This window comes from Rhipicephalus microplus, chromosome X (genome assembly GCF_043290135.1).
Source record: "Rhipicephalus microplus isolate Deutch F79 chromosome X, USDA_Rmic, whole genome shotgun sequence".
In the NCBI taxonomy this organism is placed as follows: Eukaryota; Metazoa; Arthropoda; class Arachnida; order Ixodida; family Ixodidae; genus Rhipicephalus; species Rhipicephalus microplus.
This window is the reverse complement of record NC_134710.1, coordinates 507,466,447-507,490,521: the sequence shown is the minus strand read 5'-3', so window position 1 is coordinate 507,490,521 and position 24,075 is coordinate 507,466,447. Positions and strand designations below refer to the sequence as shown.

The 24,075-nt window shown below is 47.9% G+C and overlaps 1 protein-coding gene and 1 long non-coding RNA gene across 14 annotated transcripts in view; one reads left to right on the top strand and one right to left on the bottom strand.

The window, feature by feature from the left end:
* CAP (Cbl-associated protein) overlaps positions 1-24,075 on the bottom strand; it is a 1,014,121-nt gene that overhangs the window by 599,801 nt on the left and 390,245 nt on the right. Inside the window, exon 1 of one of the 13 annotated variants that reach the window (XM_075881110.1) lies at positions 15,257-15,313. The exons of 11 other annotated variants lie outside the window; for them this stretch is intronic. The gene's annotated coding sequence lies outside the window, so the exon portion shown is untranslated. Of the gene's footprint in view, positions 1-14,928; positions 15,111-15,256; positions 15,314-24,075 lie in introns of those variants that run through there. One more of the 13 variants, XM_075881111.1, reaches the window with a different exon arrangement.
* Positions 1-24,075, top strand: part of LOC142776774 (uncharacterized) — a 96,424-nt gene that overhangs the window by 57,107 nt on the left and 15,242 nt on the right. The gene's annotated exons all lie outside the window — the stretch shown is intronic.

Below are 24,075 nucleotides of genomic sequence, written 5' to 3'. Positions count from 1 at the left end.
TTAATGTTTGTCCTCCCGTTTCGCTGTTTCTTTTTTTTTCTTTTCCCCCTCTCTCTCTCTTTTGACTCATTCCCTCTTGTCTCGACAGGCTATAAGAGGACACGGAACATGTGTAAATAGTATTATGCCTTGAAAAAGACGGGGTTCCCGTCGAAACGTCGGCACAGTAAACAGTTGTTATGTGAAAGCGCATCTACTTTCATATTTATAACCTTGCGGCAACCGAAGTTATTCTTCTGCATATATATATATATATATATATATATATATATATATATATATATATTTATTGAAATATATATAGAAAGCAAGCAGTTCCTTTTCACATTTACAATTCGGCCGTGGCACGGCTTCGTCAGAGAATGAAAAGTGCACAAGGCATATGCCGCTGTTAAGGGTCACTGATATCTCAAAAAAAAAAAACGTCAGGAGTTCAATAATAAACATTGGTGACAATTCATTTTGATCTTTCACCTCGTGTAACAAGATAACTGCTGGCACTTAAGAAACGTATGACTAGGAAGCCTTCGCATCAGTGAAACATATAAACCAGTAAAACGATGATGAGGCCGCGAAGGAGACACGAGAGATTACTGCTACTTGCGTGGCAAAACAGATATCAATCACATCTACTTCAGCACGGTACACATAGAAGTACTGAAAGATCACAAAAAATTTTTTTTTACAAGTCACCATGGTCGCTATACAAAATATAGAACGTGCGACTTTAATGCAATATGCGGTGGTTTCGGGAAATATCGGACGTGAAAATTTCAGAAGGTGAATTCCTTGTAACATTGGATGTTATCTCATTCTACACAAATATCCCACATGACGATGGTGTGAGGGCACTTGTTGAACTGTATGGCACCCACAATCTTATCGAATATTCAAGCAAAAGTGTAATAGAAATCTTAACGAGAGTTGTACTAGAATTGAACAATTTTGAATATAACAATGGGTACTACCTTCAAATAAACCGCACGGAATTGGGTACGAAAATGGCCCCAAACTACGCTAACATATTCATGCACCATATAGAGTCCAACTTTCTTTCATCTTGTGATATCAAAACTTTTATCTATAAATGGTACCTAGACAATACATTCATGATTTGGACACATCAGAAAAACGAGCTGCTAAATTTATACAGGCACTTAACCAAATACACCCAGCATTCATTTTACACACTCCTACTCCAACACTGAAATAAGTTTCCTTGATGTACTTATTCGAATGCACGATGGTGCGTTGGTAACTAGCGCATACAGAAAACCTACGGACAGGCAAAAATACCTGCACTTCGAAAGCTGCCACCCGTGACACTGCAAGACGAGCATTCCCAATTCCCAAGCACACAGATTCCAACGAATCTGCTCCCGCACCGAGGACTTCAAGAAAAACAGCACACATCTGCGCGAAGTACTGCTTCATCAAGAATACCCGTCAGCTATCATTGATGACGCCATCAAAGAAGCCGAAAATCTGAACCGCCAGACTCTTCTACACCACCAAAAAATGCCCACCAGCACCGTAACACAAATTCGCTATTAACTTTCACCAGCAACCCACCGAACATTAACATGGTCCTAAGAAAGCACTTTAAAATATTGGAACAGAGCGTGTGACTATAAAAAATTTCTTCTCCTCGTTGTGTGGTATAGAGGCGGATGTAAAGCTTAAGGGATCACTTGATAAGTTCAAAAATAGGCGTGAAAGCTCAAACAGGGTATCGCCCTTGCGGAAAAAGCAGATGCAAAGTATGCAAACACATGCAGACAACGAGAGTGGCGGAAAGCACCCACTCGGATTTCAAGCACAGTTTGAGTTGCACTGGACTGTTACTCGGATAATGTCATATATCTTCTGTATAGTGGGGTATGAAACATGCAATACGTGCACTCTAAGGCAAAAGTGTGTTAAAGGCGTGCGTGGTTCGTCCTTTTGGGGACTAATGGGGCTGCCACAACCATTATTCTCTTTAAGGACTAACGGCACCGGGTCTATTAGTTAATCCTCTCAAGGGACTAACAGTTATTCCACACATATACACCTTAGTGAGTAAGCGTTAGTCCCACAGTTCACCCCAAAGGACTAACATTCAGTCCTCACATTCGCACCTTGTAGAGCAACTGTTAATCCACACAATTACACCTTACCGGGCAATCGTTAGTCCTCACAGTTGCACCTTGCCGGACAAACGGTTGATCCATTCAAATACTCCAGTCGGATGAACTTTTTGTCCTCAGTTCAAACATTGCTTTTTGTTTATTTTCCGCCAGGCCTAATATTTTTGGCCTATTTTTCTGCGCAGTGAGCAACAAATTCCACAGAAAAGAACACGCGAAAAAGTAGTTAGCCACCTATGTGTAACTGCTTTCACAGTCACGGCAACAACGAAAGACAAAAGTGAGACATCGAAATCTTTTATTTTTTTACATACACATGAAGTTCCCCCATTCTTTTAATGAATTCATGGTGAAGTGTACAAGTCCAGCCTCGTTGTCAAATCTTGTTCACTCCTCGGAGAGCTCCGCCGACGGAAGCGATAGATGACAGGCATTTCAGACGCCAGCGCACACAGCCTCCTGCCTGTTGTGTTTCCACAGCTGCACGTGCAATCATTTAGTAAAAATAGTTAGGCACACGTCACAGAAGATGAAGATGCACGCATATGACAAGTACGTGCTCGTTAATATAAAAACAAGCGTTAAAATATGACACACGAACCACTTTACCTTCACATCTCACACAGTCCTTACAAATGCACATGAGAAATAAGTGCAAGGTGAAATGAAAACATGTGTGAGATATGACATGCTAGTAATTTCACCATGATGTCACACATCGTCAAAGACTCATTTGGATCCCCGTAGCGCAACAGCTTAGGAGCGGCGGCCGCAGCCACATCTCCGCGAACCAACTTTCCGCCAACAAGTCGGCGAGTCTTAAGTGAGCGACGTCGTTCAGCTCGAGCAAGCGAACGCGAGACCAAACACGGCATTCAACGCGGAGTGTCTGCCGCCAGCGAACTTCAAACAGGAGAACGAGCGTACGCTTGGCCGCCGCCACGAACAGCGCCGAGCTAATTTAGAGCTAGCGCCGAAGAAAATCGACGGTAATGCGGCCCTTTTCCACAAACTCGAGCGAGTGCAGCGCGCAAATGCAAGTCCGCCGCTGTGGCCAGCGGAAGGCTCCGAGCTGCTTGCAACCGACTGGCGGGAACGCCAACTGTAATGGCGGCCAATTTTCAGTGAGTTCTGACGCTAGTGAAAGCCCCGCCAGCCCGTGCTGGTGCACTTACAGCGCGCGACACACTACAACCAAGCTCTTTACGAGAACCCGCAACGTGTTTTCGACGACTCCCAACACAGCGACGAGGTCTCAGCCCAATATCGTCAGCACGGAGCTCATCGCGGCGGCGAAGACAGGCGAGCACTTGATGAACGAGCGTACGGGAGGCCAATGGCAATGGCGGCCAATTTCCAGGCGGTTGCAAAGCACAGGCGAACTGAAGACGCCAAAGCTGACTTTTGCGATGCCTTTCGTGCGTGCGATATACAACACGACCGAACCCGTAGCCGGCAAGCGCGATCCGTATCGCACACGCGACAAGTAGAGTAGAATAAAGAATGATAACCTACTTGCCTTAGAATCCAGCGCTGTTTTCTGCATTGAGTCGGACTGAAGTATATATCCAATAAGCCTGTTCTTCTCGGTAGCCATATTGGCCTTCTTAACTGTTGCTGTCGTGTGTTGGTCGTCACTATCTTGAAGCCAGAGATATACAGCGCGGCGTGGAGACATGTAGTGATTTGTGCCCGACTTCATGGTGCAGCGAAACGGAGAAGCAGCAGCCCACGCTCATCCAGGCGTACACACAAGCACCACGTCGTAATTCTTAGATCGTCGAATCCAGGCGGCCGTGGTTGAGCACTCCGAGCGCGACGCTACGCAACCACTGCCGGCAAAATACGAGAAAAGACTGCGCCAGCAGAGGAGAAGGAGGGCTGGCCACCTTGGCAACGCTTTTTGCGCTGCCTGCAATGCCCGGGCGGTTCATCCAGTGGAGACTAAGTGGTTTTGCGCCACACACTTCCCTCTGTGGTTGCTCCTCAATGGTCTTTCCGTTCATTGCGCGCGCTTATTGGGCTCCGTTACTCCTTTTCGGGTAATTTTGCCTTAGAGTGTTGGCCAGACAGACACACCATTTAGAATTATATTCAACAACCATTCGGCACATGTACGTTCCCTGCCCCGCCTTTCACTTTCAAAACACAGTACATTAAAAGACCACAGCTTTGATGACATCATAGTTACACTATTGGAAAGCAATTTTCGAACAATCAGAGAGCGAGAACAACAGGAATCTTACTTTATCTACTAATTCAACACAATAAAAAACGGAATAAATGAACACCTAGGCACTCACTCAGCGTTACGATAACTAAAAGACGCAAACACCTCTCTTTAATCCGTACTCTGCCCCTAGCCTCCCATTACAAGAATAATATTACCCCCTAAAAAGTTTTTAGCATGAACATATGACAATAGAGAGATGGTTTGCCACTTCAAGCACAGCCGGAACGCACAGATAAGTGGTCCCGGATGTCGTACAGTTCCCCTATCTTTTTTTCTTCTTTCTTTTCTTTTTTGCTCTCTTTCTTCTTTTCTTTTTTTATTCTTCTTTTTATTCACTCACAGGAGCCAATGCATATAGTGAATATTGATAGCGGCGCCCAATTACCGGCTCTTTCATATCTTCCAACGCCACCAACATGCACTGGAAGCGCTTAAGCTCTTCCCACCGATTAGTCATAAACTTCATAGGAGGGCAAGTTGCCAGCGGATTTCACCACAGGGTGAAATACAGACACGGTAGACAAAATGTCCACGTGGGGAAAGGTAGGGTGCTTGGAAGGTATTGTTGACAAAGATGGCATGGCTCGTTTACCTTCGACTTACTTTTTTGAGTTTTTGTTCCTTCCTAATCCCGCCATGTCCCTCTTGCTTCTTTCTAACGTTTCTTTTCCTCTTTTCTTGTTGTTAATATTTCTCTTCTGTCCCCTTCCCTCCTGTCTCGACAATCTATAAGAAGACACGAAAATTTGTAAATAGTATTATGCCTTAAAAAAGAGACGGGCTCCCGTGGAAACGTCAGCTCAATAAAGCAGTTGTTATGTGAAAGCGCATATATATATATATATATATATATATATATATATATATATATATATATATATATATATATATATATAAGGGAAGGCACGACAGGTTCGGGTATTTTCTATATTGAATGAACTTGCAGATACCACATTTGAAAAGAAAATTCTATTTACTATCTGCAAGTTCATTCAACATATATATATATATATATATATATATATATATATATATATATATATATTGCAAAGAGCGAGTTAAACTCTAAATACTTGTTATTATTCAAAAAGCGTTAGCCGCAACAAGGTGGTTCAGGCAGGACGCCGGCAAGCACGAGCCACACGGACGTCAACGTCTTCTTTCACGCTGGCACACAGCTGGCTCCACTATGCTCGAGTACAATTACTCCCCGCGCAGTAAAGAGCCCACCTGGTGATCCAAGGAAATTGCGCGACAGGGGGGTCATAGCATGGTTTCAGGCGTGATACGTGAACCGTTTCACGACCACAGCAGCGTTGGTCTGAACGTGGATCAATGGTCTCAACTTCATAGTTGACGGGAGATGTTTGTTGCACCACACGGTAGGGGCCATGGTATTTTGACAAAAGCTTTGGTGAAAGACCGGGAGAGGTAGACGGGACCCAGAGCCAAACCAAGTTTCCCGAGTTATAGTGTGCATTAGACGCCGAGGCATCGTGGTCAGTTTACTGGCGCCATTGGTCTTGTGCGGTAAATGAGCGAGCGAGTTGATGACACTCTTTGGCATAAGCAGCTGCTTCGGAAACAGGCGTCGCTTTGGAAACATCAGGTCTGTAAGGGAGAAGGATCTCCATGGAGCATGATGGTTCACGTTCATACAGGAGGTAGAAAGGAGAGTTCCGGTGGTTGTTTATGCGCAGAGTTGTACGCGTACGTAAGAAAAGGGAGCACTTGGTCCCAAATAGTGTGGTCGTCAGAGGCGTACATGGCAAGCATATCTCCAACAGTACGGTTAAAGCGTTCTGTCTTGGCAATGGTTTGAGGATGGTATGCCGAGGTTTTCCGATGAACAGTGCGGCATGCCTTGAGCAGCTCGTCGACAGCGTTCGAGAAAAACACGCGTCCATGGTCACTCAGTAATTCACGAGGTGCACCGTGTCGCAAAAGGAGATGGTAAAGAAGAAAGGACCCAATGTCTTTCGCAGTGGTAGCAGGCAGCGCAGTTGTTTCAGCGTAGCGTGTTAAATGATCGACGGCGACGATAATCCACCGGTTGCCTCGAAGAGTGTTGGGTAGAGGACCATAACTATCAATTCCGACGCGGTAGAATGGTCTCGCTGGACAGGTTAATGAATGCAAAGGGCCAGCAGTGCTCGGAGAAGGCGTCTTGCGTCGTTGACACGTGGTGCATGATGGAACGTACTAGCGAACGTGCCGATACATGCCGCGCCAGTAGTATCTCAGACGAAGGCGAGAATAAGTCTTAAATACTCCAGCATGGCCATACTGAGGGTCATCAGGAAAGGCAGCGCAGATGTCCGAGCGCAAATTACGAGGGATGACATGAAGCCACCTACGGCCGTCCGTCACGTAATTGCGGCGATACAACAAGTCTTCATGAACAGTAAAGTGTCTTGCTTGACGAGAGAGGGAGCGTGAACTCGTTTCTGACGAACTGTGGGAGAGGACGTCGAGAAGCGAATTGATCCAGGTGTCCTTGCACTGCTCGGCGTGCATGTCAGTGATGCTCAACGATGACGAATCGCCGTAAGCAGGCAAGGTCAGGAGGTAGCGGAGAACGGGATAGGGCATTGGCATCTGAATGTCTGCGTTCTGAGCGATAAATAACATTAATGTCGTATTCCTGGAGGCGTAAAGCCCAACGAGCGAGGTGGCCAGTAGGGTCTTTCATGACCGCTAGCCAGCATAAGGCATGGTGATCTGTGTCCGTAAAGGTAAGTTCGAAATTTTCCTATCGCCCAAATTATAGCCAAGCACTCCTTTTCTGTGACGGAATAGTTGGACTCTGCCTTCCTTAGGGTACGGCTGGCATAGGCGACAACGTACTCGTCGCAGCCATCCTTGCGTTCAGTGAGAATGGCACCAAGGTCGATACCGCTAGCATCCGTGTGAACTTCAGTAGGCGCATTGTCATCGAAGTGGCGGAGAACTGGCGGAGACGTGAGTAGCCGGCGCAGCGTCGTGAATGCGTCATCGCAATGGAAATTCCAGCCCGAGAAGTTCGCGCTACTGGAAAGAAGCTGGGTCAGGGGGGCGATTATAGAAGCATAATTGCGGATGAAATGCCGAAAAACGAGCACAAGCCTACGAAGCTACGGAGCTCTTTTAGAGTAGTAGGCTTGGGGTACTCGGAAACGGCACGCAGTTTGGCAGGGTCTGGTGATATTCCTTCTTTTGAGACGACGTGGCCAAGGATTGCGAGTTTGCGGGCGCCAAAACGACATTTTTTTTAAGTTCAGTTTGAACCCGGCTGCCATAAGGCACTGGAGAACTTGTTCTAGACGGGAAAGATGAGTCTCGAAATTTGCAGAGAATACAACTATGTCATCTAAATAGCGAAGGCCGATGTGCCCTTTAAGTCCCCTGTGGACACTGTCCATCATCCTTTCGAAAGTCGCCGGCGCATTGCAAAGACTGCAGGTCATTACAATCAATTCATATAAGCTGTCAGGGGTTACAAACGCCGTTTTTGAACGGTCTGGTTCGGCCATTGGTACTTGCCAATATCCAGAGCGCTGATCCGGTGAAGAGAAAAACTCCGCACTTTGAAGGCGATCCAAGGCGTCATCAATGCGTGGCAGAGGATAAACATTCTTGCGTGTGATCTTGTTTAGTCGCTGATAATCCACGCGAAACCTAATGGAGCCATGCTTTTTTCGCACGAGGACCACTGGCGAAGCCCAAGGACTGTGTGAGTGTTCAATGACACCACGTTGCAGCATCTCATCGACTTGTTGAGTGATGGCGTCACGCTCAGCCTGCGAGACGTGGTAGGGGCGCTGACGAAGCAGATTATGAGGACCAGTGTCGATATGGTGAGCAACAACTGACGTGCGTCCCGAGGGAGGTTGTCCGTGATCAAAGGAGGCACGGAAACGGTCAAGTAGTTGAACGATCTGATTGCGCTGGTCTTGTGTAAGCCCGGTGTCCACACTGCGCAACAGAACCTCTTCGTCAGGTAGTGAGGGTGCGGTGGCAACCACGACAGCATCCACGGTCTACGGCGTCCAATCGGAAGGGGCATCGAAAGGAAAGGTGGCATCATAAGCGCCAAGACGCCCAATACATTTGCCATGCAATAAGGTAGCGGGACAAGGGAACGAATTGCACACATACACGGCACTGGAACCATCGGCAAGCGTTATGACGGCAAACGGGACGACAAGGTTCCGGCGACAAGCGCATTCTTGCGACGACATAAAGAGGGCATTTGAGTCAGGGACGGAGTTGCACAAAATAGACATCATGGCGACCGAAAAAAACAGAGATGACGCCGTCAGCGGCAACGATCACCTTTTTGGGTGAGCAAGGGAGATCCATGAATGTCGTGCTGAACGAAAACAAAACGAGTTATGCACGAGCGCAGTCGACAACCACATGATTAGCGGAAAGAAAGTTCCATCCCAGGATGATTTCATGAGACGCATGCGGAAGGACGACAAATTCAAGACTCCTTAAATCACAACACGCGCAGTGCACGTGGCAGAAGGTTGACGTGCTCCGAACTCGCTGTACATAATAAAATGTCAACCGGTGGAGTCGTCACTTCGTTCATTTTGTGGCACGCTTCACTGATTACACAAATAGCTGCACCTTTGTTGACTAGAGCAGTTCTGGCGAAACCATCCACAAACACGGCAATCTCGTAGGGGGCGACAGATGAGGCCTTGAAAATTCTGTCGGTGGCGCAGTTCTCGCCTAAGGAACTGCGACTGTTAGTTTTTTGTTGGGCGTGGTTGGAACGGCGAATCATGGGAGAAGGAGACCGAAGACGGGGTGAAGGAGATCGACGCGGGCTGAAGCCTGGTCGACATGAGCGGGGGTCAGGTGCATCTGGTGTAACATGTGATTCCGATTGCCGAGGGATGTTGCTGGAATGCTGAGCATCATTAAAATAGAATCTGCGGCGACGACAGTAGCGCGCGACATGCCCTGGAATACCGCAGTTGTAGCAGACGGGCGTATTATCCGGAGTACGCCAAGAGTTTACAGGTGCTTGAGGTGGCAAGAAGGGTCGATGTACCAGATAAACGAAAACTGCCGATGTGTAGTAGTTGGTGGCTGGACTGTATGAAGGGAGCGGCGATTGGGTAAGAGGTCGGCTGACGGCATCTGCATAAGTCAGCGGTGCAGTACCAGATATTGGGGACGTGGGCGAAGGGAATGCCTCGGCAACTTGCGTCTGAATAGCACGGCGAAGTGAGTGGCCCAGTGCTGTGGGGGTATCGTTCATGGTGGCCACAAGAGACAGCTGTGGAGCAACTTCCTCCCAGATGTACTGTTGAATTTGAGGCATCAATACGGTGTAGTCAGGGCCACTGCTTTTGCACTCCAAAGCCGATATATCAGCTATTTGCGTGTTAGCGCGACGTGTGGAATTTCGCTGCTTGCGCAGCTGATCAAAACTTTGACAGAGCCGAATCATGGCCCTGACGGCCAGTGGGTCTGTGGCCACAAACATATGAAAAGCGTCGTTATCAATGCCTTTCAATATATTACACCGTCAGCCTCCGTCATCCTCGCATCAACTCGCCTACAGAGGCTGATCACATCCTCAATGTAGCTCGTGAAGCTGTCACTATTTCGCTTAGTCCCACAAGGCTAAGTTCAGCGCGAAGCTTGCGCACAGCTAGACGACCGACAAATGAGGTCACGGTCTCTTTGAAAACAGACCAGGTGGGGATGTCGGCTTGGTCGTTGGTGAACCATAGGTTGGGGAAATCTGTCAGGTATAAGATAACGTGAGTACGCTTCGCAAGGTCATCCCACTTGTTAATCGCGCTGGCAAGCTGGTACTCTGCCAGCCAGTCCTCGGCATCGTGATCTTCAGTGCCGTTGTAGACTGGTGGGTGACGCAGACAAAGTACACCAGGGCACATTACAGGCGGGGGCGCGGAAGAGGCTTGTGGGGGATGGACGTGCTCGGTCATTGCGGAGTCAGGTGTTAGCTTACGGCTGCGGAGCTCCAGGATGTTACCCAGCACGTTTCCACCAAATGGAACAAGCGAGTTCACGTATAAATACTTGTTATTATTCAAGAAGTGTTAGTCGCAACAAGCTGGTTCAGACGGGAAGCCGGCAAGCACGAGCCACATGGACGTCAACAACGTCTTTCACGCTGGCACAGAGCTGGCGCCACTATGCTCCGGTACAATATATATATATATATATATATATATATATATATATATATATATATATATATATATATATATATATATATATATATATATATATATATATATATATATATATATTTATATATATATATATATATATATATACCGCTTGCACTCGTGCAGTGTCGTGCCGTTTGGGAAGGCCAATTGTCATTCTTTTGAGCCGTAAATTAAAGGCGTTTCTTGTTCTTAGCGTTGCTGGCTCTTGTCTTTCGAATTTTGGCTGACTGACCGGCCTGATATATATATATATATATATATATATATATATATATATATATATATGTGTGTGTGTGTGTGTGTGTGTGTGTGTGTGTGTGTGTGTGTGTGTGTGTGTGTGTCGTTCAGGACAGTATACGCAGCCATCAGCGCAGCAGTGTCGATTAAAGGGAGAACTCGGAACTTTGGTGTCGCACGGAGTTTGGAAACGCAACGTTATGAATAACAATTGAGCAGATCACATGTATCTTGAAAATCGATGTTATTTTCAAAGCATTCGGATGGAAAGGGACTGTGTTGTAATTCTTGTATTCAGCGTAACGTTGTGAAGTGGTGTCAGAGACATGCACGAATCCACGCACAGACATACGTTTAACAGCAGCATATGTTTTATATAACCAGTTGTGTACAGTTGCGTAATAATCAACATGAATATTAGAAACACCACAAGCAGTAAACTAATACGATCTGCTGGTGCTCGCGCGAATGGTAGTCCTGAATGGCTACCTAAATCAACTTCAGCGGATGTAGCCTAACTACATGTGACATTAGCCGACGTGACAGCTGTATCATAGGAGTATGTATGTAATGTTTATTAAATTGGATAGCCAGCATTTTAGCATAAATTGACATTTCACTACAATTAAGGTCTAATTGAGAAGTAGTTCCGAAACCTGGCGTGGCTATCTGGTATACTTGGTTCGATTTCATCTGGACCCATATCATTGCATTCATCGGCTCAAGGCTTCCGCTGTTGGTTTACGTAAGCTTGTAGCATTTAATCGCCAATGGCTGGTCTCGCCGTTCCTGGTCTTATATAAACTGGAAGACACCTTTGCTGCATATCCGGATACCACGACCCGTCGCGTACGGGTATGTGCCACACGTGTCTGAAGGAAAGGGCTTGACACAGACCTTGAAGAACGTGTGATCAGATTTGGGTGCACATCAAAGAACCCAGGTGGTTGAAATTTCCGGCACCCATCACTACAGCATGTCTCATAATCATATGGTAATTTCCCACATATCAATCAATAGAACAAGACAAGATTTTCACGTTGTTCATGTCATGACAAGCCAGTCATAAGCGTTAAACCCCTTTTCTCTTTCATACTAACATGGGTCTACTCCAAGTGAAGTGGCTGACCTTGGGAGCTCCCAGACTTAGGTAGCTTGATAGATAAGTACGTAGATAGAAACGCTCAAACTGTCAGCAGTACGCAGAGAAATGCTTCGCATTTTATATGCGGGTGTCCATGGAGGTGCACTCGAAGGATATGAGATCGAGGATAGTGGCACCCCACGCTAAGCTCTGGACTTACGGTCTGAGTATTCCTCCACTGAATGTTCCCAAGCGTCCTGAGGAAAGTTATCTCGTTATGTGAACGTGACACCAAGAGTTCCCCGGTATGAAGCGCACACACATAGAGCCACACTTTGTGGCGGCGTCAATTACCGCACAGTCAGCCAGCACAAGTAAATGAAGTTATGGGAATGGAAAACGGTAGGTATACGTTCCATGAGCACAGCCAGCCATTAGTTGTCATTTGTTTTGTCATCTCGAATTTGTTCACGTCGCTGTATGAACGCTTTCATGGCGCATTCTGTACTAGGAGCACGATTATCATTCTATACACCTTGATTTACTATGCAAATCCGAGTATTTTTTACAAAAGCCAGGGAGCAATAATGGATGTAATAAAATCTGGAGCCTACCAGAAATGAGGTGGTTTTAGGGTGAAAGTCACGCATTCGCATGCACTGTCAAACATTAGCAAGCCAAACAGGTCTGTGATTATTGCCATATTGCGCGTCATGGAACTTATATTCTCTTGGTTTATTTCTTTATGCGCTTTAATACAACCAACGTATTTCTTCTTTCACTTTTTGGGCCTGTAACGTCTTATCTGACTACTGCCAGATCTATACAGAATGCCATGCAAGGCTGATGCTATCAAACTTATTGATTGATATGTGGGCTTAAAAGTCCAAACCCACCGTATGAATATTAGAGATGCCGTTGTGGAGGACTCCGGAAATTTTGGCCACCTGGGGTTCTTTTACGTGCAGTAAAATCTGAGCAAATGGGCTTACAACATTTCCGCCTCCATCGAAAATGCGACCACTGCAGCCGGGATTCGATCCCGCGACCTGCGGGTCAGCAGCCGAGAGCTTAGCCACTTGTTACAACGTGTGCGTTAAGTTAGCGTGCTCGCCCCGCAGTGGTGGTCTAGTGGCTAAGTACTCAGCTGCTGACCCGCAGGTCGTGGGATCAAATCCCGGCTTCAACGGCTGCAATTTCGATGGAGGCGAAAATGCTGTAGGTCCATGTGCTCAGATTTGGGCGCGCTATAAAGTACCCCAGACGGCCCTAATTCCTGGAGCCCAGCATTACGGCGCCTCTCATAAAATAGTGGTGGTTTTGGGACAATAAAAGCCACACTTCAATCAATCAAACAATCAAATCAATCAAGTTAGCGAGCTCTGAACTCGAAATAAACACGCTCAAATGCACTCGAGTGCGACGTCCTTGGAGCCTATAGCCAAACGGGGATTACCGCAGACTGATCTCGGGGGTACGAAAGTATTACATGGCGAATTGATGTCCTTTCTGCGGTAGAAACGGATGACGAAGGAGAACGCAGCTCATCAATAGAGAGAGTCGGGAACACGTGTCATTATTCCGGAAGTCGTTCGTATAATAGGCGCGAGCTCTCGTGAACCGTCTCAGGGTTGGAACACGTAGAGACCACTTCGCCCCGGACTTCGTTTTTTAACCGTGCAGTTGACAAGAGCGCACTCGATCTGCGTAACCTAACGCGCCAACTGCGTGCCAAAAGGAAACCGCGAAAAGAACGCGTATGCAGTGCATAACTTCCGCGGTGACGACACTTGGAATCGTTCGGATGTCATCATGAACAACTTTTGTGTTCATGATGACATCCTGCTGACAAGCTGGTCGTTAAATATTTTTCCTGTCCTTTGTGCCCTCATAGCATGAGCAGAGCCTCAATTGTTTGTTGTGTACGACGTTTGCATTAAAAAAAAATACTACTTCTGTTTAAATCTTTTTATGCGTGTAAGCACTGTTCCTGATAGCATTGTGTGAAGTGTTTATTTTCTTTTAGTGCTTCCACTTTCTGTTCAATTGCATAATTTCTATATGTTTGAAACCCTGTTGAACAGTGCTTGGGTGGTGAGGCCATTGTCTGGCAGTTAATCGACTTTTAGCCGTATCATTCCTTGAGATGTAACATTTCGATAATAATAATAATAATAATAATAATAATAATAATAATAATAATAATAATAATAATAATAATAATAATAATAATAATAATAATAATAATAATAATAATAATAATAATAATAATAATAATAATAATAATAATAATAATAATAATATTAATAATAATAATAATATCATCATCATCATAACATACTATCCATTTTTCTGCTACTACATTAACAGTTATAGAACGTTGCGTAAAGTTCTTTAAAATTAATTTTGTATAAAAATTTATTTCGTCGAAAACTAGAATACGCAAACACGGTGTGGGACCCTAATCAAACCGGGCTAATCAAAACACTTGAATCTGTTGAGCAGCAGGCCGCTTGGTTTATCTTGTCCAAATACGCCCGTTACGCTTCTGTATCTGCAATGAAGAATGCACTACAGCTGTCTGTCTGTTTCTCAGTCATAAATGTCTTCATCTTTGTCTCTCTCACAAAATTTATCATCGAAATGAAGACGAAGAAAAACATCTTTTTCTTTCACCTGAGCACATTTTACCACGCGTGGACAACAACTTTAAGGCTATTTTCCCACTACGCTGAACTAACCAGTAAGGTCACTCTTTTATCCCCCAGACCAACAGGGAACGGAACCACCTTCCCACCTCCATCGCAGCAATTATTGATGCCAACTTCGAAAGTGCTATTTAGGACACGGCGTTTCGGTAATTTGTAATCTTATTCTTATACCTACTGCACATTCGTATATATAGCTAACCATTCCTTTCATAAATGCCCCCGGCTCTGAAAGCATATGTAATACGTAAATAAACAATCAAATATCTGTAGCAGGCCCAAGGGTTTGATGGTATGATCTAATATTTGGATCGCTGGCTCTTACTCGTTTACTTACCGAAACTGCCAGGTCAGCTCAGTTGATGAGAAGAAGCCCAGTGAAATAGCGACCCGTATTTCCACTACCTTCAGCGCGTGTTTTCCTAAACGGGGAGCGATGTATGAAGGTACGAATACGTACATTACATTTTACGCATTCAGACCAGAGTTACTCTAAATACGACTTGATAAGGATCTGCTTCTTCTGTGCAACAGGCCGTGTGGGGCGCAAATAACGCGCGCAGCACAGTTTCGACTTCCTCCATAAATTAATGGCCTCTCGACGTTGAATCGGTCTTACAATGCGCACGTACGCGTCGTGACAGCATGCTGAGGTCGACACTTACTTTGCTGTATGGGGCGAGGCAGCCTGGGTAAAGGGCGCGCCCTGCTTGCTGTATGCACGGCGACGACGCTAGCTGTGAGTGGAGCGTGCCCGGCGGTTTTCCTCGTCCCCCCTTGCCGCTGACGCCAGTGTGCGCGGCGAGCGCATCCGGCGTGGCGTCGACGTCAGCCAGGACACGCGGGTCGAAAGCCAAAGTGACGTCGTTCTGTGGTGGCCATTGCTAGAGCGATTATTGTTCAGCGCAGGAAGCTCCGCGGTTTGATGACTGAGGCAGCTGTAACCACTAGACTTGAAGCCGAATAGCGTTAAAGGATTAAAGGCGGGACACATAGGAGGAACAGCGACTTGGTTAAGATTGACAAATGTCACTCCAAGAACTCTAATGATGTATGTTTCGCTATGCATCATTAGCGGAAAAAATCCAGTTTGAAGGGTCATTATTGAATTTTGTGCCAAAATCTCCGCTGTGGCGTAAGAATTTCAAAATGTATCTTGCAATTGGTTTTTGGTGCAGAAATCTGCAGGTGCCGTCGTGACCCACATTTTCTTTTCGCTTGTACTAAACGTCGTGTCGTGGCAAGACTGGTGTTTTGGAAATTGTGAAATATTACATGACTGACATGCGGAAAATCGTTTTTCTCTTTAGTGTGCCTTCAAACTCGTGGTTCTGCGTGCATATAAGCGGCACACAATTTATTGTATATTATAACATGTCTAAATTATGCGCATTTGAACGCTCTCGTGAGTTCCATTTTCCCGAATATACGCACTGCAGTCACTGCAACACCTCATATAATGAAATTAGTGCTGCCTGAGTAGACTTTGTGCCTAGCGACAGTGCTCCATGCTCGCTGCACATAGGATTCACCTTTTTTATTTGCTTGGTTTGTCAAACCCCGCCAAAGTTCCATCGTTCCATGTGAGATTGTCATTCCATGTTTGCCCTTAAGGGAAGACAGTATGAAAAAAGCAACACGATTGGTCTCTCATAACACAAAAGTGTAATTGTCTTCACTGTGGTGGTGAAGAGAGAGTATCGTAGGAGCAGCTAGAAGACTGCGACGAAGAGCTAAGCGAGTACGTGACAGTGACTGACTGACTCCCCTGAAACCAGGCGGTTTGTTTTGGTCAATATACCCCCTTATAATTTGGTGGAGGTGCAGCGTGTGACTTCGAAGCTGGATCTACGAAGTCGCACCTTACCTTCAGTGGCAGCAATGCCAGAAAAACTCTCCACCCAAGGTATCTCCCAGGTTCCCGCCACTGCATGTGCTGGCATGTGGCCACTGCGCCACGCATCGATCTTCAGCGGCACTGACGGCCAAGAGTTCGAGGAGTGGCTGGCTACTTACCATAAGGTGAGTGCAGCGAACAAGTAGGATGATGTGGCTAAGCTGACACATCAAAGTTTTACTTGTCCGGCGTCGCTAGTCTCTCGCTACGGAATCCCGAAGTCGGTATTACCAGCTGGGATTCGCTCAAGACGGCCTTTTCGCAAGACTTTAACCGCCTTCCTGTGCGAATACTCCGCGCAAAACAACGACTTCGTGAGCGCGCTCAACAGCCAGGAGAAACCTTTACCAGCTACATTGAAGACATTGTTGACATGTGCAAGCATGTAAACTTAGCGATGCCGGAAACAGACATTCAAGGTTATAGCAGACCAAGCAGATACTCAAGGGAATAGCCGATGACGCATTTCAAATGTTGTTAGCCAAAGACCCACAAACCATAGCCGATCTGGTCAGCTTGTGCCAGAGTTTTGACGAAATATGCAAGCAACACGCCCAAACACGGCGCTCTCTGAAACAGCGTGACTGAATCACGGCCTAGACTCTCGGAGACCAGAATGACATGTTAGCTCACACAAAGCACTTCGTGTGTGAGGAGGTCTCTCAGCAGCTCTCCATTTCATCGAGCACGCGCGAACCAGCACAGACGTATCATCCGGCCTCAGATCATCTGACCCCGCCCATAAGGGACGTCATACACGATAAGGTAGTTGACGCTTTGCCTTTGGCTCGTTAACCTCCTCTGTAGGACGCACCCTTCATGTATTGCGCAAGTCACTGCAACCCGAGCGTCTCGACAGTGCACTTATTCTCCCTCGCCGGTGCCTGTTCGGTCATCATCAGCGCTGTTCGGCCGACCAGTCTAGCGTTTCCGAATGCGCGGCGCACCACAGGCAACCGCCTTATCTGCTATTCTAGTGGTTATGTAAGACATGTGGCACACTTCCGACGCCGCCACCCTCTTGGTCACAAGATACCATGCAAATATCGTCGCACGACTCTCGGCGCTTTAGCATCACAGCACGGCAAGGATCTTCACCCGACCCGCCTAACCTCAGTTAGTCGCCGATCTCCATCTCCCCGATGTCGTTCCCCATCACCTATGCGCCGTCGACCCTACCCTTCAGACACAGAAAACTAGAAGACGCAGTTCCCAAGGCACGAACTGCGTCATTTTCAAAATAATCAAGTCATCAAATTTTTCTGGTAAATCTGATCGACGTTCTTGTGGATGGTTACCGTACCCTAGCGCTTGTGGACACTGGTGTTGCCATTTTAGTGATTGATTTAAAACTGTGCCGCCTGCTTGGGAAGGTTACCATGACGTCAAAGGGACTATAGCTGTTCCTCCGTACTGCCAGTGCTTACCGTGTTGCGCCATCCGCGGCCGGTACAGCCCTCGTTGGATTACAAGATGTGTGTACGGTTAGATTTCTTGTGCTACCTGTGTGCTCTCGTGATGTGATCCTAGGCTGGGATTTTCTGTCTCATGATCATACAGCTATTGACTGTCCTCGTGCTGAAGTGGCCGTCTCTGCGTTGTGTGCCTCGTATCCAAAACCTGCATCGAACAAGCTCTATGTCGCCGACGGCATTGACATAAAACCGAATGGCGTAGCCTTTGTTAACGTGTCCTGTGCTGATTCGTTCTAGTCGGCAGTGCTGTTTACGCCTTCCCAAACAATCTAACATCGCATGAGCCTCGCGTTGCCATTTCCTATTCTAGATATTAAGATTACACAACGAGTTTATTTGTCACGAATCCCTTGCCGTCAACCAGAACCTTGCTTCGCGGGGAATGCATTGGAACGTTCCAAGACTTGAACGCTTCGTCCATCTTCGGTCTTGACGGCGAAAGTGATTTGCAGCTTAATTCACCGACGCCGTCTACCAGTGAGCCTGTTCTCGCAAACATGAATTTGTTTGAACCATCAATTGACGGCGAACTTGAAGAAGCACACAGCGAGATGCTCCTAGAACTTCACCACTTTCTCCGCTCGTTCGATTGTCAGTAGACGTCGTTAGGCGAAAGACACGCCGTTGTCCACCAACTTAACACCGGCTCCCAAGCACCCCTGCGACAGTGCCGCTACAGTGTATCTCTTGCTAAGCGTCATGTGCTCACAGAACAAGTGGACAACATGCTACGCGGCGTCATTCAGCCGCCCAGTAGTCCCCAATCTTCACCTGTAGTGCTCAGGAAGAAAAAAGACGGCTCGATTCGGTTATGTGTCGATTATCATCGTTTAAACAAGATTACGCCTAAGGATGCGTACATTTTGCCACGCGTCGATGATGTCCTGGACTGCTTGCAAGGCGCTGAAGTCTTCTTGTCACTAGACCCATGGTTCAGGTATTTACTGATCCACCAAAACAGCTTTTGTGACACCTGTAGTGGCCGTCAGATTTCAATATTATGCTTTTCAGGCTTTGTAATACGCCAGCAACATTAGAAAGGGTGGAAGATATAGCGTCTTGCCTGGGTTAAAATGGAAGACGTGCCTTGTTTACTTATGTAGCGCCTCAATGCACCGCTCGTCAAGGAAGAAGACGTTGGCATTTAGGCCGCGCGGCGGGTGCAGCGCAATAATAAAAAAAATCAGTTCGAAAACTGAACGCTGTCAGGGCTGGATCTTTCCCGTGTTAGCTCCGACAGTTAATAGTGACCCGATAAAGAACACATAGCCCCGATCATCCCGCATGGATCCCGCCGGCTCTGCCACCAATCCTACCGGTCCTGACGCCCAAGAAGACGCCAGACCTCGCAGTGCTGCAGTCGCTGCGATTCAACATGTCAACCTGCCACCATTTTGGCCCAACAGCCCTAGCACATGATTTCTGCAGGTCGAGGCGCCCTTCCGCCTACGGCAAATAACCAGCCAACAGACCAGACACTGGCATCTGGTATCCTGCTTACCTCCAGACGTAGCCGACGGCTTAACTGATATTTTAGCGTCGCAGCACCCGAGCGATCCCTACGACACGTTGAAGGCAGCTATCAATTCCCGCAAGTCTGAGTCCGAACACAGCAGACTCCAACAGCTCATCACGGCTACAGAGCTCGGTGACCGTAGCCCATCACAGCTCCTGCGACGCATGCGCCAGCTCCTTGGCAGCCCCTCCGCCCCTCAAGAGGAGAAGCTGTTACGTGAGTTGTTCCTCCAGCGCTTACCGCAGAGCATGGTCCCGGTCCTCGTAGCTGCAGGAGATGTTCCAGTAGACACACTCACTGAAATGGCTGACCGAGTGGCGGACTACTCGCGGGCACATAGCCTCAACGCCATTACCACACCGCCACCGGCCACCGCTGCAGACCCGGCGCTCGCGAGCATCGAGAACCGTTTGGACGCCCTTGTCAGGCGCCTCGATGACTTTGTACCTGCGCATCGTCGACCGTCATTCAGGTTCCAGATACACAGTCACTCCTCGACGCCCCCACGTTATCCGGAACTTCGGCCACCCGACGCGCAGCGGGACGTTTCATCCTCAACCGTGCGCTGGTACCATCGCTGATTCGGTGCCTCTGCTCGCAAGTGCACTCGCCCGTGCTCCTGGTCGGGAAATGCGACGACCGGCCACTGACGGCGGCAAGTGGTACTGGTCGAAAGTCATGCCGCCTTTTCTATGTTTTTGTTAAGATCACTGGCGCTTGCTTCCTAGTCGACACAGGAGCCCAGGTTAGCGTCATCCCTGCCTCGTGTGCAGATCACCGTCGCAACAAACGGACCTGCCAACTCCAAGCAATCTACAATTCCGCCATTCGCAAGTACGGCCAACGCTCTTTTACAGTTGACCTTGCACTACGTCGTACGTTCCACTGGATTTTCATCCTCGCTAACGTCTCGCAAGCTGTTCTTGGAGCTGACTTTCTCAGTTTTTTCAACCTTGCCTTGGACATGTATGCTCATTGCCTCATTGATCTCAACACCCGCCTCTCCATCAACGGTGTACTCTGTACTTCCTCATCAATGGGACTGCGAGCTCTCACACCTGCTTCGCCGTATGCAAAAATACTCGACGACTTTCCCAGCATCACGAAGCCGCACACCACAGAGTCACCAGTGAAGCATTCCATCAATCACCACATTGGGACCACTGGACCTCCCGTTTTTACATGACCCCGTCGACTATCTGGAGAACGCCTCACCATCGGCCGCCGTGAGTTTGAGCACATGCTTGAACTCGGCATTGTGCGGCCTTCCTCCACTGACTGGGTGTCGTCACTCCACATGGTGCCGAAGAAAGATCCTGGCGACTGGAAACCATGTGGGAATTACCGCGCTCTCAATGCCCACACCTTACCAGACCGCTATCCACTTCCTCACATACAGGATTTCACATCAAATTTGGCTGGGTGCACAATCTTCTCTAAGATTGACTTAGTGAAGGCTTACCATCAGATTCCTGTAGAACCCGCCGACATTCCGAAGACGGCCATTACCACCCCATTTGGTCTGTTTGAATATGTGAGGATGCCTTTTGGATTGCGCAACTCTGCACAGACCTTTCAACGCACTATCAAAGAGGTCACGCGAGGTTTCGATTTCGTATTTGCCTACCTTGATGAACTCCTTGTAGCAAGCTCATCCGGCATTGAGCATGAAGCCCACCTGTGCAACCTGTTCCACCGCCTGGATGATTATGGCCTCGTACTTAATCCCAATAAGTGCCTCTTCGGCGTCGCTACAATAGAGTTCCTAGGCCACCTTGTCCCTCCAAAGGGTATCCAACCACTCGCCAGCAAAGTGAAGGCTATTCAAGACTTTCCACCCCCGACTAGACGGAAGAGACTCCGAGAATTTCTGGGCCTACTAAACTTTCATCGCTGCTGTCTTCCAAAGTGCGCCACATTCCTAAAGCCCTTGACCGACCTGTTGGCTAAAAAGAAAGACCCGGCTGTGCCACTGGAGTGGCCCAAGGACGCTGCATCTGCCTTCGGCACTGCCAAGAAGGCTCTGGCAGAAGCTACAATGCTCATACATCCCGTCCCTGATACCCCAATTCGTCTCATCACCGATGCATCAAGCGTGGCAGTTGGCGCCGTTCTCGAGCAGCACGTATGCGGTTGGCAGCCCCTTGGGTTTTTCTCGCAAAAAGTGAAGCCACGAGAGACAAAATACAGTACATTCGCCTGAGAACGCCTCGCAGTATACCTCTCCATTAAACATTTTCATCATTTATTGGAGGGCCGGGACTTTTACATCAATACAGACCACAAGCCCCTGACGTTTGCCTTCCATCGCAATCACAGCAATTATACTGCACGGGAGATCCATCAACTATGCTTTATTTCAGAGTTCACTGTGGATCTCAGACACGTACATGGGCCGGAAAATGCTGCTGCTGATGCACTATCCCGCATCGATGCCTTGTCGACCTAGCCCCCACAAGACATGGAAGAGCTAGCAGCTGCCCAAAGCAACGATCCTGAGCTGCATCGTCTTCGCTCTTCATCCACGTCTCTATCGTTCACGGAGTGCCCGCTTCAATTTTCTACCTTGTTAATAACGTGCGAAACGTCTACTGGTGTCCCTCAGCCCTTCGTGCCTTCAGCTTTTCGTCGTGCAATTTTTGATCAATTGCACAGCATGAGCCATCCTGGTATTGGTGCGACGCAGAAGCTAGTCCCATCTTGTTTCCTTTTGCCAAGCATCAATGATGATGTCCGACGCCGGGTGCGAACCCTCCTTGAGTGCCAGCGCGTTAAAGTTCACCGTCACACGGTCACGGCAACATCCCCGTTTCGGCCTCCAGACGCAAGGTTTTCTCACGTCCATCTCGACATCGTCGGTCCTCTTCCGTCATCGCAAGGAGCCTGTTACCTGCTGATATGTGTGGATCGCTTCACCAGATGGCCGGAAGCGTTTCCCATTTCCGACATTACAGCACCAACAGTTGCCAAGGCTTTCACAAACGGCTGGGTGTCGCGCTTTGGATGCCCTTCTGTCGTCACCACTGATCGCGGTCGTCAGTTTCAATCGGCCCTTTTCACTGCACTTGCCAATATCCTGGGCATTCGACACGTCCACACAACTGCCTACCATCCTTCGCCAATGGCATGGTCGAACGGCTTCATCGACAACTGAAAGCTGCCCTAACTGCTCACCAGCCAAGGGAACGTTGGCTCGACCACCTCCCCTTCGTACTTCTGGGCATCCGATCAGCAATAAAAGTGGATCTCGGCTGCTCATCAGCCGAACTAGTCTAAGGCGTTTCCCTGCGTCTTCCAGGAGAATTCTTCGAGCCATCATCGCCATCTTCCACTCACGATGCCTCCACGTACATTCGAGAGCTGCGCACCACGTTTCGGGACCTTGCTCCTGTGATTCCGGCCGACCGACACCTCCTGTCTGTCTTCGTCAGTCAGGATCTGCATGACTGCAGTCACGTCTTCGTTCGGCGTGACCAAATACGGCCACTACTATCAACAGCCTATGATGTCCCATTCCGCGTACTCCATCGTACACCTAAGACGTTCACGCTGGACATCAATAGCCGTGAAGACATCGTGGCTGCTGATCGACTGAAACCTGCGTATATCGCCGCTCTCGCGGCCGCGGGGTTTCAATCTAAAGTCTGGATGCCAACATCCGAGCATGGCCACTGGGCGACTCCTCTGGTGATTCCTACGGCTCTCGCTCTACGGGGGGGGGGGGGGGGGGCGAGCTTTGTAGCGCCTCAATGGCGCCGCTCGTCAAGGAAGAAGAAGTTGGCATTAGGGCTGCGCGGCGGGTGCAGCGCGATAATAAAAAAATCAGTTCAAAAACTGAACGCTGTCAGGGCTGGATCTTTCCCTTGTTAGCTGCGACACTTAGATGATGTCGTTTTCTCTCCTGATTTTGACACCCACGTCCGTCGTCTCAGCGAAGTCCGGAGCTGCTTAACGCACCCAGGCCTTCAACTAAACATGAAGAACAGCCACTTAGGAGCTCGGAAACTCATAATACTTAACAACGTCGTCTGAACACATGGGGTCCTTCCAGACTCAGAGAAGCTTCGTGCTGTCGCTGAGTTTCAGAACCTACGACCCATGAAGTGCTTCGCAGCTTTGTCGAGCTGTGCTCGTACTTTCGACGCTTTGCGAAGAACTTCGCTTCCATAATCGCAACATTGACAAAGCTGCTCATCGCCGATGGACACCTCTCCTATTGGTCACCAGTATGCGATGATGCTTTCGCAAAATTACGCCATGTACTTACTTCACCACCTATTTTACGCCACTTCACCTGCCCCACCAAAGTGCACGCTGATGCCAGTGGCATAGGACTCAGCGTTGTCCGTGCTGAACGAAAGCCTGTCTTCTCGGAGTACACTGTAAAAAATGAGAACCCTCCTTCACGGAGAATGCAGAAGGTATAGTGGTGCCGAGCAATTCTGTGAGCAAGAATACAACTATCTCCTTAAGACGGAACCTCTTCACGAAAGTCATGCTTCACCACAGTTACCACAGAAAAATCCGTCACTCTATTAAGGCGACATATCTTATTCCGTGATCAAAATACAACAATTTCCTTCGAACAAGGCGTTC